Genomic DNA, 15688 nt, shown 5'->3' on the forward strand with positions numbered 1-15688 from the left:
GACTCCTAAATTGATAGTGCAGTTTGTTTAGGTGATTTAACAGCTAGTTAGCTACTTCACATGCTGATATTGTCTTTGGTATTATTGTGTGTAGATACGTTTAGCTACCAGCCAGCCCATACAGAGAGCATTGCATTGTGGATTTTGTAGTCGACTTGAGCCGCAACAGATTTCCACAACGATGTTCCATCTTGTTACCAGCCTTATTATTAGGGATGCACCGATATTACATTTTTGGCCGATACAGATATACAATATTTTCCTTGCCAAAAAGAAACGATACCGATAACCGATATAAAACATTTTGCGGTCTTTTAAGCATTCTAGTACAGTTAAATATTTATTAATGTCTGGGGGCATTTTTGTTAGTTTTTGCTGTTCTCCAAATAGTATTTAAGAGTTTATAGGACAGTAAATTAGCTTCAACTGGTGGGGGGATTCTACATACCCCATTTAGCCATACCCTAGGTTTAGCTGTATTTATACACACCTCATTTAGCCATACCCTAGGTTTAGCTGTATTTCTACACACCCCATTTAGCCATACCCTGCGTGCAAAACAAAACACATAACAGCTAGTAACGTAGCTAAATATTAACATTATCCTCAATCGAGATATCTGCTCGTCGTTTCAGCTCCAACTGAACTTAAAAGTGCATTTCAGACACACATCTTCGTGGCCATTCAGGATGTAGTGTACTCAGACTGTCTAGCTCTAGCTAATAACACAGCATAGTAGGCTATTGGTTGACAGACAGCCGCTAATCAGATCACATCACCGCCAGCTAATTAACTAAAGATGCTGAAAATGGAGGCACTGGGGCCGAAGATGGACCCGGAAGAGAGGAAGATGTGGTGTCTTCGGTCAGGAACTTTCTCCTCCATGTCGCCCTGCTCCGAGTCAGTAAGTACTGGACCAGAAGCTAGTCGGGTTTCCCTATGATGTCAACTGTGTAGCCTGGCAGGTCCCAGATCTGTTTGTGTTTTTGCCCAGAGTCATGTATTCATATCTAAATACATGGCTCTGCTTTGGTCTATTCCATTGATATTGTCAAACTGAACATTACATAGAACATGTGAGTCATTTAGCAGACGCTCTTATCCAGAGAGACTTACAGTAGTGAGTGGATACATTTTCATACGTTGCATTGGCAGGACAATTCCATTAGTAGTTGGGAGGAGAGCAGAAACAGCCTAACACCTACACTGATACTGTGTAACCTGTCTGCAGTCAACCAGCCATCCAGACTGAAGTGAAGGCCTTATTACAGAATGAAAACACCTTCTCTTTCGTCGGCATGGCAACCTGTAAACATGTCAGTGGTGTCACAATGTTGCACAACAGCAGCAGAACATTGGATGGAGGGTCATTGTATCATTACACAGTGTCCCTGTCAATTCTACTGTATTGGTACATGTGGTATTACAATACATTAGATCTGTAGACGGCAGCATTGAAACAATTTACAACACATAGTCAACTAGCAACCTACTCTGTTTCAGTGCTGGTTAAATATCCCACTGATTTTATTCTGCTGTTAGAGGCCATCAGTAGAGACAGTCAGGAAAATAGTCTTTATAGCTAGTTTGTTTCTGTCAAACCATGGGAAGTGTGTCTATATAGGTAAGTACATATACAATTAGGATTTTACTTTAAGGTCAAATGTACTGTAACTGTCAAGTTGTGAAGAGAATCTAAATATGTTGTTTATTTATCTCCTCTCCATTCTAGCACCATACGTTCTGTTGTTTACTGATCTCCTCTCCATTCTAGCACCATACGTTCTGTTGTTTACTGATCTCCTCTCCATTCTAGCACTATACGTTCTGTTGTTTACTGATCTCCTCTCCATTCTAGCACCATACGTTCTGTTGTTTACTGATCTCCTCTCCATTCTAGTACCATACGTTCTGTTGTTTACTGATCTCCTCTCCATTCTAGCACCATGCGTTCTGTTGTTTACTGATCTCCTCTCCATTCTAGCACCATACGTTCTGTTGTTTACTGATCTCCTCTCCATTCTAGCACAATATGTTCTCAGAAGCTGGACAGCATATGAATAGAATCCATCTTCTCTCACCCTCTACCCTCAAGACCTACATCACACAAGATGCTTCAGAAAAACAACAACTGTAACGAATGTCGCCGGGATAAGGAGAAGAGGACCAAGGTGCAGCGTGGTAAGTATTCATAATACGTTTAATAAATATGAACACTTGTACAAAAACAACAGACGAACAGTTCCGCAAGGTGCAATACACAAAACAGAAAACAACACAAACACAGGTGGGAACAGGCTACCTAAGTATGGTTCTCAATCAGAGACAACGATTGACAGCTGCCTCTGATTGGGAACCATACCAGGCCAAACACATAGAAATACAACACACAGAACAAAACATAGAATGAAAAACATAGTATGCCCACCCTAACTCAGGCCCTGACCAAACCAAAATAGAGACATAAAAAGGAAATAAGGTCAGGACGTGACAACAACAACAAGCTGGTGAAGTTGCTACCCAACAGGAACAACCATGACAACAACAACAAGCTGATGAAGTTGCTACCCAACAGGAACAACCATGACAACAACAACAAGCTGATGAAGTTGCTACCCAACAGGAACAACCATGACAACAACAACAACAAGCTGGTGAAGTTGCTACCCAACAAGAACAACCATGACAACAACAACAACAACAAGCTGGTGAAGTTGCTTCCCAAAAGGAACAACCATGACAACAACAACAACAACAAGCTGGTGAAGTTGCTACCCAACAGGAACAACCATGACAACAACAACAACAAGCTGGTGAAGTTGCTTCCCAACAAGAACAACCATGACAACAACAACAACAACAAGCTGGTGAAGTTGCTACCCAACAGGAACAACCATGACAACAACAACAACAAGCTGGTGAAGTTGCTACCCAACAGGAACAACCATGACGACAACAACAAGCTGATGAAGTTGCTACCCAACAGGAACAACCATGACAACAACAACAACAAGCTGGTGAAGTTGCTACCCAACAGGAACAACCATGACAACAACAACAACAACAACAACAAGCTGATGAAGTTGCTACCCAACAGGAACAACCATGACGACAACAACAAGCTGGTGAAGTTGCTACCCAACAGGAACAACCTTGACAACAACAACAAGCTGGTGAAGTTGCTACCCAACAAGAACAACCATGACAACAACAACAAGCTGGTGAAGTTGCTACCCAACAAGAACAACCATGACAACAACAACAACAACAACAAGCTGGTGAAGTTGCTACCCAACAGGAACAACCATGACAACAACAACAACAAGCTGGTGAAGTTGCTACCCAACAGGAACAACCATGACAACAACAACAACAAGCTGGTGAAGTTGCTACCCAACAGGAACAACCCTGACAACAACAACAAGCTGGTGAAGTTGCTACCCAACAGGAACAAACCTGACAACAACAACAAGCTGATGAAGTTGCTACCCAACAGGAACAACCATGACAACAACAACAACAACAAGCTGGTGAAGTTGCTACCCAACAAGAACAACCATGACAACAACAACAACAAGTTGGTGAAGTTGCTACCCAACAAGAACAACCATGACAACAACAACAACAACAAGCTGGTGAAGTTGCTACCCAACAGGAACAACCATGACAACAACAACAAGCTGGTGAAGTTGCTACCCAACAGGAACAACCATGACAACAACAACAACAAGCTGGTGAAGTTGCTACCCAACAGGAACAACCATGACAACAACAACAACAAGCTGGTGAAGTTGCTACCCAACAGGAACAACCCTGACAACAACAACAAGCTGGTGAAGTTGCTACCCAACAGGAACAAACCTGACAACAACAACAAGCTGATGAAGTTGCTACCCAACAGGAACAACCATGACAACAACAACAACAACAAGCTGGTGAAGTTGCTACCCAACAAGAACAACCATGACAACAACAACAACAAGTTGGTGAAGTTGCTACCCAACAAGAACAACCATGACAACAACAACAACAACAAGCTGGTGAAGTTGCTACCCAACAAGAACAACCATGACAACAACAACAACAACAAGCTGGTGAAGTTGCTACCCAACAGGAACAACCATGACAACAACAACAAGCTGGTGAAGTTGCTACCCAACAGGAACAACCATGACGACAACAACAACAAGCTGGTGAAGTTGCTACCCAACAAGAACAACCATGACAACGACAACAACAACAAGCTGGTGAAGTTGCTACCCAACAGGAACAACCATGACAACAACAACAAGCTGATGAAGTTGCTACCCAACAGGAACAACCATGACAACAACAACAACAACAAGCAGGTGAAGTTGCTACCCAACAAGAACAACCATGACAACGACAACAACAACAAGCTGGTGAAGTTGCTACCCAACAGGAACAACCCTGACAACAACAACAAGCTGGTGAAGTTGCTACCCAACAGGAACAACCATGACAACAACAACAACAACAAGCAGGTGAAGTTGCTACCCAACAGGAACAACCATGACAACGACAACAACAACAAGCTGGTGAAGTTGCTTCCCAACAGGAACAACCATGACAACAACAACAACAACAACAAGCTGGTGAAGTTGCTTCCCAACAGGAACAACCATGACAACAACAACAACAAGCTGGTGAAGTTGCTACCCAACAGGAACAACCATGACAACAACAACAAGCTGGTGAAGTTGCTACCCAACAGGAACAACCCTGACAACAACAACAACAAGCTGGTGAAGTTGCTACCCAACAGGAACAACCCTGACAACAACAACAACAAGCTGGTGAAGTTGCTACCCAACAGGAACAACCATGACAACAACAACAAGCTGATGAAGTTGCTACCCAACAGGAACAACCATGACAACAACAACAACAAGCTGGTGAAGTTGCTACCCAACAGGAACAACCATGACAACAACAACAACAAGCTGGTGAAGTTGCTACCCAACAGGAACAACCATGACAACAACAACAAGCTGGTGAAGTTGCTACCCAACAGGAACAACCATGACAACAACAACAAGCTGGTGAAGTTGCTACCCAACAGGAACAACCATGACAACAACAACAAGCTGGTGAAGTTGCTACCCAACAGGAACAACCATGACAACAACAACAAGCTGGTGAAGTTGCTACCCAACAGGAACAACCATGACAACAACAACAACAAGCTGGTGACATTGCTACCCAACAGGAACAACCATGACAACAACAACAAGCTGGTGAAGTTGCTACCCAACAGGAACAACCATGACAACAACAACAAGCTGGTGAAGTTGCTACCCAACAGGAACAACCATGACAACAACAGTTAATGTCACCACCATGGATGTTTAAGTTATATATTCTACCAAGTGTTAATGTCACCACCATGGATGTTTAAGTTATATATTCTACCAAGTGTTAATGTCACCACCATGGATGTTTAAGTTATATATTCTACCAAGTGTTAATGTCACCACCATGGATGTTTAAGTTATATATTCTACCAAGTGTTAATGTCACCACCATGGATGTTTAAGTTATATATTCTACCAAGTGTTAATGTCACCACCATGGATGTTTAAGTTATATATTCTACCAAGTGTTAATGTCACCACCATGGATGTTTAAGTTATATATTCTACCAAGTGTTAATGTCACCACCATGGATGTTTAAGTTATATAGTCTACCAAGTGTTAATGTCACCACCATGGATGTTTAAGTTATATAGTCTACCAAGTGTTAATGTCACCACCATGGATGTTTAAGTTATATATTCTACCAAGTGTTAATGTCACCACCATGGATGTTTAAGTTATATAGTCTACCAAGTGTTAATGTCACCACCATGGATGTTTAAGTTATATATTCTACCAAGTGTTAATGTCACCACCATGGATGTTTAAGTTATATAGTCTACCAAGTGTTAATGTCACCACCATGGATGTTTAAGTTATATATTCTACCAAGTGTTAATGTCTCCACCATGGATGTTTAAGTTATATATTCTACCAAGTGTTAATGTCACCACCATGGATGTTTAAGTTATATAATCTACCAAGTGTTAATGTCACCACCATGGATGTTTAAGTTATATAGTCTACCAAGTGTTAATGTCACCACCATGGATGTTTAAGTTATATAGTCTACCAAGTCTTAATGTCACCACCATGGATGTTTAAGTTATATAGTCTACCAAGTGTTAATGTCACCATTTAAGAGCAGTTGGAGGCCACAGAAGGAGTGTTGTATGGCATTGAAGCTCGTTTGGAGGTTTGTTATCACAGTGTCCAAGGAAGGACCAGAAGTATAGAATTGTATCATCTGCGTAGTGGATCAGAGAATCACCAGCAGCAAGAGCGGCATCATTGATATATACAGAGAAAAGAGTCGGCCCGAGAATTGAACCATGTGGTACCCCCATAGAGACTGCCAGAGCTCCGGACAACATGCCCTCTGATTTGGCACACTGAACTCTGTCTGCAAAGTAGTTGGTGAACCAGGCGAGGCAGTCGTTAGAGAATCCAAGGCTATTGAGTCTGCCGATAAGAATACAGTGATTGACAGAGTCGAAAGCCTTGGCCAGGTCGATGAAGACGGCTGCACAGTACTGTATTGTATCGATGGCGGTTATGATATCATTTATGTCCTTGAGCGTGGCTGAGGTGCAACCCTGACCAGCTCGGAAACCGGATTGCACAGTGGAGAAGGTACGGTGGGATTCAAAATGGTCAGTGATCTGTTTATTAACTTGGCTTTCGAAGACTTTAGATAGGCAGGGCAGGATGGATATAGGTCTGTAACAGTTTGGGTCTAGAGTGTCACCCCCTTTGAAGAGGGGGATGACCGCGGCAGCTTTCCAATCTTTAGGGATCTCGGACGATACGAAAGAGAGGTTGAACAGGCTAGTAATAGGGGTTGCAACAATGGCGGCGGATAGTTTTAGAAAGAGAGGGTCCAGATTGTCAAGCCCAGCTGATTTGTACGGGTCCAGGTTTTGCAGCTCTTTCAGAACATCTGCTATCTGGATTTGGGTGAAGGAGAGGCTGGGGAGGCTCGGGCAAGTAGCTGCGGGGGGGGGGGGGGGGGGGGCGGAGCTGTTGGCCGGGGTTGGGGTAGCGGGGAGGATGGCATGGCCAGCTGTTGGGAAATGCTTATTGAAATTTTAGATTATCATGGATTTATCGGTTAATGTCACTGTAGGGGGTGGGTCCCAAAGACCCTCCTCATTGTTGATTAAGGAGACCTTAAGATTCATATGTTTTGCTGCAGGCCTTATAATAGATACTGTTGCTATGTGTCTAAACTCTGCCACTATACGTTGTACAAGCATCTATATTAGTCTTTGTGGTTAAGCTCTGGCTGTTGTGAGAGTGTGCTTGCAGGCTGGGTCTGAGTCAGACTGAAACTAGATAAAGAGAAGTAACCACTGTCTGGTTTTGACATGTTGATATTGTGTGACAGTGGACAATGCTAATGAATTCACAGAAGCTACTGTACTAGGTTGTCTTATAAGGTAACCTCAGCTTATTGATACACACATTGACATAGGTGATCATACCACTAGAGAGTGACCACATGTATATAATCAGCTGTGCCCTTAGGTGGGTTGCAGAACTTACTCTGAAACATACATGCTGTGTTCCCGTTGTCAACTTCTGTCTGCAATTGCATTAATAAATGAATGATTGATTTACTTAAAGATATTGTCTGATTACTGATTTCACCAATAAGCAAATGATTGACAAGGAACAAAGAACCTGCCCCGACATCACCACCATGGATGTTTAAGTTATATAGTCTACCAAGTGTTAATGTCACCACCATGGATGTTTAAGTTGTATAGTCTACCAAGTGTTAATGTCACCACCATGGATGTTTAAGTTATATAGTCTACCAAGTGTTAATGTCACCACCATGGATGTTTAAGTTATATATTCTACCAAGTGTTAATGTCACCACCATGGATGTTTAAGTTATATATTCTACCAAGTGTTAATGTCACCACCATGGATGTTTAAGTTATATATTCTACCAAGTGTTAATTTCTATCCTACTGTGATTCTTGTGAGTTGATGTGATGTTCTGATGATTTCTAACAGATACACCTTGATGTTGTTTTGTCCTTTTCTTATTCTACTTGAATAAACTCAAGACTTGAATGTAGTTTGTAGTCATTTACTTCCATATAGGGTCGTTGTTTACAGACACAGCTGTAGGCTGACCTGACCCCAACCCCAACCCTGACCCCAACAATGAACCTGACATGCAGCATCATATCTGTCAAAGAGGGGGGAGGCGGGAGGAAGAGAGCAACTGGAGGAGGAGCGAGAGCAAGATAGTTCTTACTCACAGACAGACTGGGTTGGTAGAAGGAGACAGGGGAGGAGGGAGAGAGAGACAAACATTTAAACCAACTGAATATATTTGTATCACTGACTTCTCACCAGTGATGTCATCATAACCAGTAACCTGTTCCTCTCTTGGCCCAGCCCAGCCTGACCCTGACATATAGCATCAGGCCTGTTGAGTTGACTTGGGTAACAGACCTCTAGCTTCTACACCACATCCCCCCTTCTCCTGCTCTAACATGAGACCTCATCGGTACTCATTTTGGGTGCTGGTACTGTTTATATTGAGGTGCTGGAACATTAAGCCAATATTCTATAAGAGGTGAACTCAAGCAGTAGAAAGTTAGAGCTGATATTATAGGACACACTATGTGAAACGTTGCTGCTCTGTCAGCAGTTTCCTGTGGAGTTTTTCTAATGTCAGTGTTTCCTGTAGGTAGGTGGGTTTAGCTGATCTTAGCTGCTTAAAGGTTTGTCACGTCATAGAAGTCAGGAAGTAATGAGATAGAAGTCATAAAGCCGAGCAGTATTTTCCACACTTCAGTCTTCTCTTCATGACAGTAGACTTGTTTTGCTCAGTGGAGCCCCAGTTAGAGACAGATATGATACCTGCAGTGGTACTGACCATCCTGTTGTGGAGCACAGGTAGGAGGCTGTTATATTGTTATACACTTGTGACAGTTACTGAGATATGTTTTGATATTGTAAGATATATCATAATTTTCAGGGCTAGTAAAATAACATGCAACTGGAAGCAGACAGTAAAAATGTGTCTCAAAGCAGGACAATGATGTGATCACCTGTAAATGTACTTTACTGTATCCTAACTGTCCATCTGGGGACAGGCACTAATGTCAGTTAAGATGTGATGGTGTCATGCATCTGACTGTTGTATATTCAGTGTGTCAATGATTGATTGTATCTGTCCCTATGTAAATGAATGAGAGTATATTTTATGTATCTATTTAATATTGGTCTAATGTTAGAGCAGGAGAAGGGGGGAGTGTCGATGGCAGAGGTCTGTGACCTGAGTCAAGCTCAACAGGCCTGATGCTACATGTCAGGAAGAGAGAGAGAACGAGAGAGAGAGGAAAGAGGGGGTGGGGAGGGCAGAGGAGAGAGTAGTGGAGAGAGAGAGGAGGGAAGGGGACAGAGCATAGCTGAGGGAAGTAGGCGTGATCCTGAAAAATACAAAAATGTTTTTTTTTACTTTTTGGAAAACCATTTCCCCCCCTAGTGGTCCAGTACTGTATCAGTGGTTTGATATAGCCTTCTGTAGCGAACCCAACATTAACTTCTTACCTATAGGACTACATCATCATCCTCTGTCTGCATCCTAATCCCTACCTGTAGTCTACCTACCTCTGGTATAATGCATTTCCACCTCTCACTCCATCAGTGTTGCTCTGTCTGCTTCCTAATCCCTACCTGTAGTCTACCTACCTCTGGTATAATGCAATTCCACCTCTCACTCCATCAGTGTTGCTCTGTCTGCATCCTAATCCCTACCTATAGTCTACCTACCCCTGGTATAATGCATTTCCACCTCTCACTCCATCAGTGTTACTCTGTCTGCATCCTAATCCCTACCTGTAGTCTACCTACCTCTGGTATAATGCATTTCCACCTCTCACTCCATCAGTGTTGCTCTGTCTGCATCCTAATCCCTACCTGTAGTCTACCTACCTCTGGTATAATGCATTTCCACCTCTCACTCCATCAGTGTTGCTCTGTCTGCATCCTAATCCCTACCTGTAGTCTACCTACCTCTGGTATAATGCATTTCCACCTCTCACTCCATCAGTGTTACTCTGTCTGCATCCTAATCCCTACCTGTAGTCTACCTACCTCTGGTATAATGCATTTCCACCTCTCACTCCATCAGTGTTACTTGTCCATCTTCCTGAATTAAAAGATGAACAGATCAATATTGCTGCATAACGTCATTCAATATTGCTAAGTTATTTATCTATAGTGTGGATGTAGGGCTGTTTTTAGTATATAATGAGCACCCAGATGCTGCGTAGGCAACACAATAATATCAGACAGACAAACTGGCCCTGCTGCCTCCGTGTTGACTACTATGTTGCAATATGAATATTCTCAGAGTTGTCTTGTTGATACTAAATGTTTCATTTCCTCCGAGCCGCCTCGTTCATTTATACAATGTTTCAATATTATCAGAGCCACCTTGTTGATGCAATGCTTCAGTATTCACAGAATGTTTCCTTTCCCTGGTGAATAATGCAGACAGGCAAATACAAAATGAGCTGGGTGCACACATCATAAGGAACATCTCTGAATGCAGAGCATAGTCTACCAAGTGTTAATGTCACCACCATGGATGTTTAAGTTATATATTCTACCAAGTGTTAATGTCACCACCATGGATGTTTAAGTTATATATTCTACCAAGTGTTAATGTCACTGTAGGGGGTGGGTTCCAGAGACCCTCCCCATTGTTAATTAAGGGACTTTAAGATTCATATGTTTTGCTGCAGGCCTTATAATAGATACTGTTGCTATGTGTCTAAACTCTGCCACTCTTCGTTGTACAAGCCATCTATATTAGTCTTTGTGGTTAAGCCCTGGCTGTTTTGAGTGTGTGCTTGCAGGCTGAGTCCATGGTGGTGACATTAACACTTGGTAGACTAACTCAGCAAAAAAAAAAGAGGTCCCTTTTTCAGAACCCTGTCTTTCAATGATAATTCGTAAAAATCCAAATAACTTCACAGATCTTCATTGTAAAGGGTTTAAACACTGTTTCCCATGCTTTTTCAATGAAACATATACAATTAATGAACATGCACCTGTGGAACGGTCGTTAAGACACTAGCAGCTTACAAACGGTAGGCAATTAAGGTCACAGTTATGAAAACTTAGGACACTAAAGAGGCCTTTCAACTAACTGTGAAAAACACCAAAAGAAAGATGCCCAGGGTCCCTGCTCATCTGTGTGAATGTCCCTTAGGCATGCTGCAAGGAGGCATGAGGACCTTAGGCAAAAAATTGTAATGTCCATATTGTGAGACGCCTAAGACAGCGCTACAGGGAGACAGGACGGACAGCTGATCATCCTCGCAGTGGCAGACCACGTGTAACAACAACTGCACAGGGTCGGTACATCCGAAACATCACACCTGTGGGACAGGTACAGGATGGCAACAACAACTGCCCGAGTTACACCAGGAACGCATAATCCCTTCATCGGTGCTCAGACTGTCCATAATAGGCTGAGAGAGGCTGTACTGAGGGCTTGTAGGCCTGTTGTAAGGCAGGTCCTCACCAGCCTGTTGTAACGCAGGTCCTCACCAGACATCACCGGCAACAACGTTGCATATGGGCATAAACCCACCGTCGCTGGTCCAGACAGGACTGGCAAAAAGTGCTCTTCACTGATGAGTCGCACTTTTGTCTCACCAGGGGTGATGGTCAGATTTGCGTTTATCGTCGAAGGAATGAGCGTTACACCGAGGCCTGTACTCTGGAGCAGGATCGATTTGGAGGTGGAGGGTCCGTCATGGTCTGGGGCGGTGTGTCACAGCATCATCGGACTGAGCTTGTTGTCATTGCAGGCAATGTCAATGCTGTGCGTTACAGGGAAGACATCCTCCTCCCTCATGTGGTACCCTTCCTGCATGCTAATCCTGACATGACCCTCCAGCATGACAATGCCACTGGCCATACTGCTCGTTCAGTGGGTGATTTCCTGTCAGTGTTCTTCCGTGGCCAGCGAAGAGCCCAGATCTCAATTCCATTGAGCACATCTGGGACCTGTTGGATCGTAGGGTGAGGGTTAGGGCCATTCCCCCCCAGAAATGTCCGGGAACTTGCAGGTGCCTTGGTGGAAGGGTGGGGTAACATCTCACAGCAAGAACTAGCAAATCTGATGCAGTCCATGAGGAGGAGATGCACTACAGTACTTAATGCATCTGGTGGCCACACCAGATACTGACTGTTACTGACCCCCCCCCCCCCCCCCCCCCCCCTTTGTTCAGGGACACATTATTCCATTTCTGTTAGTCACATGTCTGTGGAACTTCTTCAGTTTATGTCTCGGTTGTTGAATCTTGTTATGTTCATACAAATATTTACACATGTTAAGTTTGCTGAAAATAAACTCAGTTGACAGTAAGAGGACGTTTCTTTTCTTGCTGAGTTTAGTATACATCTATTTCATTGTACTGTTCCACCAGTAGACTAAATGAGTCAATGTAGCCTCTGTATGATGAGGTTGAGTAGTACGTTGTACATCCATTCCACAGACCTTTAAACCTAATATAAACCTAATATCGCAGTGATAATTCAAGTCTGGGGGCATTTTTGTTAGTTTTTGCTGTTCTCCAAATAGTATTTTAGAGTTTTTAAGTACAGTAAATTATCAGGTGGGGGGATTTCTACACACCCCATTTAGCCATACCCTAGGTTTAGCTGTATTTCTACACACCCCATTTAGCCATACCCTAGGTTTAGCTGTATTTCTACACATCCCATTTAGCCATACCCTAGGTTTAGCTGTATTTCTACACATCCCATTTAGCCATACCCTAGGTTTAGCTGTATTTCTACACACCCCATTTAGCCATACCCTAGGTTTAGCTGTATTTCTACACATCCCATTTAGCCATACCCTAGGTTTAGCTGTATTTCTACACACCCCATTTAGCCATACCCTAGGTTTAGCTGTATTTCTACACACCCCATTTAGCCATACCCTAGGTTTAGCTGTATTTATGCACACCCCATTTAGCCATACCCTAGGTTTAGCTGTATTTCTACAAACCCCATTTAGCCATACCCTAGGTTTAGCTGTATTTCTACACACCCCATTTAGCCATACCCTAGGTTTAGCTTCTACACACCCCATTTAGCCATACCCTAGGATTAGCTGTATTTCTACACACCCCATTTAGCCATACTCTAGGTTTAGCTGTATTTATACACACCCCATTTAGCCATACCCTAGGTTTAGCTGTATTTCTACACACCCCATTTAGCCATACCCTAGGATTAGCTGTATTTATACACACCCCATTTAGCCATACTCTAGGTTTAGCTGTATTTATACACACCCCATTTAGCCATACCCTAGGTTTAGCTGTATTTCTACACACCCCATTTAGCCATACCCTAGGTTTAGCTGTATTTATACACATCCCATTTAGCCATACCCTAGGTTTAGCTGTATTTATACACACCCCATTTAGCCATACCCTAGGTTTAGCTGTATTTCTACACACCCCATTTAGCCATACCCTAGGTTTAGCTGTATTTATACACACCCCATTTAGCCATACCCTAGGATTAGCTGTATTTCTACACACCCCATTTAGCCATACCCTAGGTTTAGCTGTATTTCTATACACCCCATTTAGCCATACCCTAGGTTTAGCTGTATTTATACACACCCCATTTAGCCATACCCTAGGTTTAGCTGTATTTCTACACACCCCATTTAGCCATACCCTAGGTTTAGCTGTATTTATACACACCCCATTTAGCCATACCCTAGGTTTAGCTGTATTTATACACACCCCATTTAGCCATACCCTAGGTTTAGCTGTATTTATACACACCCCATTTAGCCATACCCTAGGTTTAGCTGTATTTCTACACACCCCATTTAGCCATACCCTAGGTTTAGCTGTATTTCTACACATCCCATTTAGCCATGCCCTAGGTTTAGCTGTATTTCTACACACCCCATTTAGCCATACCCTAGGTTTAGCTGTATTTATACACATCCCATTTAGCCATACCCTAGGTTTAGCTGTATTTCTACACACCCCATTTAGCCATACCCTAGGTTTAGCTGTATTTCTACACACCCCATTTAGCCATACCCTAGGTTTAGCTGTATTTCTACACACCCCATTTAGCCATACCCTAGGTTTATCTGTATTTATACATACCCCATTTAGCCATACCCTAGGTTTAGCTGTATTTCTACACACCCAAACTACTTGATGTGTCTATGGGACAGAGGAGGAGGGGAGGGGAGATGGAGAGAGAGGGAGATGTCAACAGAGATGGGGCTGACAGACTAACATGCAGTCAACTCAATATCTTTTCATAACTGACTTCTCACCAGTGATGTCATCACAATCAGTAACCTTTTCCACTCTTGGATCAGCTCAGCTTGACCCTGTCCTATGAAATGAATGATTTAAAAAACAGACAAAAGCAAGTGTAATAAATGATATATAAACTATATAAAGTCAATACATGAACCTTTCCATGGAAGAGGAATGTATGGGCAGACATTTGACAAACTGACTTGTTGGAAGGTGGCATCCTTCGATGGTGCCATGTTGAAAGTCACTGAGATCTTCATTAAGGCCGTTCTACTGTTAATGTTTGTCTATGGAGATTGCATGGCTGAGTGCTTGATTTAATACATCTGTCAGGAAGGGGTGTGGCTGAAATAGAATCCACTAATTTGAAGGGGTGTCCACATACTTTTGTATATATAGTGTATGTACACATGGGTGTTGTTGCACCATACCAACGATAAGCCTGTCTTCCCATCACATCATGAAAGGTCATGTTGATGTTCATTTAACCTCTGTCTCTCTCTTCCTCTGACTCCTCCCTTTCTCCTCTGTCTCTCTCTTCCTCTGACTCCTCCCTTTCTACTCTGTCTCTCTCTGTCTCTTTCTCTCTCTTTCTCCTCTGTCTCTCTCTTTCTCCTCAGATCTCCAGGCTCAAAGCGTCAGTCCACCAGGTAGGTAGAGTATAAATCTACAGTGATTATAGCAGTTCAATATTAGTCAACTTTATTATCACACATGGAGAAATTCATGTGTCCAAACACACCATTCTAAAACCCAATAACAAGTATTGTTTTATGGAACTACTAATACTTGTCAACCACAAAGCATTACTGCTGTTAGAATAACAGAATCACTGTCATCATCTGTCCTCACCACTGTGTTTTCCTCTCTGCTGTTTACAGCTGCAGGATCAGTCAGACTGGTGAATGGGACCAGTTCCTGTTCTGGGACAGTGGAAGTCTTCTACAGAGGAGAGTGGTCAGGTCTATGTTCTAGGTGGTGGAGAGTGATGAGAGATGTTAAGGTTGTGTGTAGACAGCTGGACTGTGGGAATCCTGTAGCTGAATCTAGAGTTCTGGTTGAAGATGGAAGAGTCACACTATTGAGATGTGATGGAGATGAGTCTTCTGTTAGACAGTGTGACATCACAGGAGGACCTGGTTTCTGTAATGGTGGATATTATCATCATGTGACCTGTTCAGGTAAGAGACTGGTCATATTGAGAGATTTATTTATACATTATACAATATTACCATCTATCATGT

General features: G+C 42.7%; 1 long non-coding RNA gene across 3 annotated transcripts; it reads left to right on the top strand.

Moving 5' to 3' along the window:
• The first annotated feature begins 843 nt into the window (after window positions 1-843).
• Window positions 844-15094, top strand: LOC120039102. Of its 3 annotated transcripts, none has more exons than XR_005475291.1 (3): window positions 844-904; window positions 2027-2181; window positions 15065-15094. It is a non-coding gene; the product is annotated as an uncharacterized LOC120039102 (long non-coding RNA). The 3 variants fall into 3 exon arrangements; XR_005475292.1 differs by lacking the exon at window positions 15065-15094 and adding an exon at window positions 3656-3706; XR_005475290.1 differs by lacking the exon at window positions 15065-15094 and adding an exon at window positions 2528-2557.
• Window positions 15095-15688: the final 594 nt, after the last annotated feature.

This window comes from Salvelinus namaycush, unplaced genomic scaffold (assembly GCF_016432855.1).
Source record: "Salvelinus namaycush isolate Seneca unplaced genomic scaffold, SaNama_1.0 Scaffold2534, whole genome shotgun sequence".
Classification (NCBI taxonomy): Eukaryota; Metazoa; Chordata; class Actinopteri; order Salmoniformes; family Salmonidae; genus Salvelinus; species Salvelinus namaycush.